At 31.1% G+C, this 3,832-nt stretch overlaps 1 non-coding gene across 1 annotated transcript; it reads left to right on the forward strand.

Moving 5' to 3' along the window:
• Positions 1-324: 324 nt before the first annotated feature.
• On the forward strand, positions 325-431 carry LOC121204069 (small nucleolar RNA R71). Its single transcript, XR_005898997.1, has one exon. It is a non-coding gene; the product is annotated as a small nucleolar RNA R71 (small nucleolar RNA).
• The last annotated feature ends 3,401 nt before the right edge of the window (positions 432-3,832 follow it).

The raw sequence follows: 3,832 nt of genomic DNA on the forward strand, positions 1-3,832 counted from the left end.
TGATCATCCTCGCTCCAATCACATCACATTGCATTACCAAATTCATTTGCTTAGCCATACTCAAACCATCAATTTTTTTACTCATCACTTCCATTTCACTTGCCAACATAACAACTGCATCTATAGTTAAAAACACCAGCTACCTTAGTAGACTTTGTTCTCATAACTTGCCACTGATAGTTATTTAGTGTCATCTTCTCAATAAATTCTTGGGCTGCGTCAGATGTCTTATTATTTAGTGTTTCACCAGCTGCTTTATCAATTATCTATCTAGTCGAGGGATTCAAACCATTATAAAATGTTTGGACTTGAAGCTAAAAAGGTAACTCATGATGAGGGCACCTTCTCAGAAGATCCTTAAATCTCTCTCATGCATCATACAATGTCTTAAGCTCAACTTGAACAAAAGAAGAGATGTCATTCCTCAACTTAGCTATTTTGGCCGGAGGAAAATACTTCAATAGAAACTTCTCAGTTATCTGAGCCTAAATCGTGATGGAACCCCGTGAAAGTGAATTCAACCACTATTTCACCTTGCTCCTCAAAGAGAATGGGAGCAAACATAATCGTATGACATCATCAGTAACACCATTAATCTTAAATGTGTCACAGATCTCCATAAAGTTAACTAAATGACCATTCGAATCTTCATATTGAAACCCATCAAACTAAATATATTGCTACACCATCTGAATTGTGTTTAGATTAATCTCAAAACTGTTTGCAACAATAGTCGGTCTGATAATATTCGATTCAACCCCAATCAGAGTGGGCTTAGCATAGTCATACGTAGTACGAGGAGCAAGATGTGCAAGAGGCTACTGATTACTAGGATTATCATCCATCTCAACAATAATGCCATTTTACTCTTCATCGTCTATTAAAATCTATTGACCTTACCTTGTTTCTCTAACTTCTCTCTAATTTATGTGAGTGGTTTTTTTTTATTTCACTGTAAAAAAGTAACGTTTCTAATGGGTTACCTCTAGTCATAAACCAAAAGAACCTATAAGAATCAAACAAAAGAAAAAAAATAAAATAAAATGTAACAATTAAATTAAAAACAAAAATATAAAATAAAAATAAGCTAAATTAATAGAAATAAAATTTTCCTTGTACTCTAGTCCCCGGCAATGGCGCCAAAAACTTGATGTCCAGGAAACTAACTAAATATTTGACTAAACAAGTGCACCTATCAATTAATAGTATAGCTACGATGGGCAATGATATCATTCTCACGAAGACTAAAAGTACTAGTAATTACTGTCTTTCTATTATTTTACTAAATAATTCGAGTGATTGATTAAAAACTTAAATTAATTAATTAATGAACACGAAAAAGAACAAATCAGGAAAATAAATGATTAACAACCAAGAAACGAAACAATACCTAAGAAAGAATTTATCTAGATTTCATTTGTCACTATCAATCTAAATTATGTAATTTATTTATTTAGTATCTTGATCCGTAAAAATCCCTAAATTATGTAAATATCTATTTTGAGTATAACAGCAACTGACTCTATGTTGATTAATTAAAATTTCTTTCTAATTAAAACCCGTATTATCTCATTAACTCAAGCTATAGATTCCTCTATTAGATTTGACTCTAATCCGGTAGATATATGTCATCCTATTTCTAGAATTACATGCAACTCCACTCAATTACACAAGATCTACTCTTAAATAGGGTCTATTCAACCTACAATTTAAGCACATAAAACATGGACCAATAGTCTAAAAATATTAAACCAAGAAATTAGTTACACATAATTGAGAACAATATTTAAGTATTTATTGTGTAAAATAAAAATCAAACAATAGAATTCATCATAGGGTTCATGTCCCTAGGTATTTAGAAAATTAGTTCATGGTTAAAAATAAAAACATCTAAGATACAGTATAACCAAAAGAAAGAAAGAAAACTCATGATAATCTCCTAAGAAATCAATTAAGAATCTTCAATCTTCATAGAACTCTGCTTTAGAATCACCTTCAATGGTATTTTTCAAGTTGTTTTCTTGAATATTCTATAACGACTCTCTCCTATCTTCTAATTTTTATCATATATACGTCTTAGATTGCCCGAAAAACTTAAAAATCACTATTTTTTGCAGTTCAGATGTCACACCCTAAAATTGGGCCTAAGAGTTTTAGGGTATTTTAGGGATTTTAACTCTAATGTGCTCGGGAATTTCGTAGCATGGTAAAACGAGAATGCTTTCATCTATGGATTTTAGAAAATTAAATCAGTTTTTGAAAATGAGTTTTAAAAACCTTTAATTTTGAATAAAGGATTGATTTGTAAGAGGATCTAAATTCTAAGTTTTTAAAAGTTAATTAAACCAAATTTTAATTATACTCTATTATTTCCCCCTTCATCTTCACAAACTCAAGATAGTTTTCACCATCTACTTGTTTTTGCTCTCCCTTATTCTCCCAATCTACAATTACTCAATTTTTACTCCCAAACTTTATCATTTTTATTTCTATCATCCTCCAAGCCATTAATCCCTATAGAATTCTAAGAAAAGCATCTAAGAACATCGGAGATTTTTCCATTGTTGAATTTTTGGGTTTTTCAAATTTTCAATCAAATGCTCTACTTTTCATCAAATAAGGTAAAACATTGTTTTCTTATTAGTTTTAGATGTTATCTGGTCTTTTAACCTAAATTTTTAGCCATTAAATCATATGTTTTAAATAAAAGTAAAAAATTGGACCGTTAATGGTGGATTTCGGGATTTTGGATAAAATATGGTTTCAAAGTATTTTTCAATTAGTTTTAATGAGATTAAAAGGTTTCTAAATTTATTTTGGAGTTTCGTTAAATATTTCTAATGTTTTAATGAATTTTAGTAAAGATTGCCATGACATGTTGAAAATTTTTGATACCATGATTTGAGTAATTTTGAGTAGTTTAAAGGTTGAGAATTAGTCGTAAATGAATAATTAAATGAATGGAATTGGTTTTAGGCAAAAAGATTAAGTGTAGACTGAGATAATTGAAATTCAAGTTTGTTATGTCGGAGGTGTCGGTTTCAAGATAATTTAGCTTAGGCATGTATTTTGATTGATTTAGGAAAGCATTTGGCTGATTTTTTATAGTTTTTTTGTGTAAATTATTTGGTTGGAACTGTGAATTTGTTAGGAACTCCTACGAGTTAAAGAAAAGCTAGTTTGAGCTTTTGACATCTCGGCGAAAGCGTAGTCAGTGAGTGTTTGGAATCGTTGCTGCAAACACGATTTATTGCATTAATTAGGAGTTTAGAAGTAGCCTAAGCCCCTACTCTAAATTTCTAGTGTAAGCTTTCTCATACTCTTGATTTAATATGTGAATGCATATTGTGCAATTTTGGATTAATATGTGATACCATGACACGTGAATTAAGCTTATGATGGTTATTGTGAAAGAGTTAAATGTGGGCATGTTGTACATGCCAAATGACAATGGTTACGTTGTGTGTATGATGTGAATATGCAGTGAAAAAGTGTAGAAAATGGTAAGTAATATATGTGTTTAATAATGAATATTTTGGCCTTGTGATCTTTGAGATTGTTGGATATAGTTGGCGTGCCGTAGGATTTTAGGGCATTAAGGCCCAAGACAAATTTGGAGAGATAAGGGAATGTGAGTTAAGCTCCATTCAACGGGACATGTTTGGTGTGTTGAGAGTGCTAGCTATATGCTTCACTGTTTGGGATATGTTCGACTCTATGAGTCTTTTGGTGTGTTGGAGATCCGTATATCCGATGTGTGGTGTTAGAGCCCACTTTTGTGTTTCACAGCTCAAGTGTCAAATTATCATAAAATGTGAATATGTGTAATGTG

The sequence above is a fragment of the Gossypium hirsutum genome, chromosome A07, assembly GCF_007990345.1.
Source record: "Gossypium hirsutum isolate 1008001.06 chromosome A07, Gossypium_hirsutum_v2.1, whole genome shotgun sequence".
NCBI classification, from domain to species: Eukaryota; Viridiplantae; Streptophyta; class Magnoliopsida; order Malvales; family Malvaceae; genus Gossypium; species Gossypium hirsutum.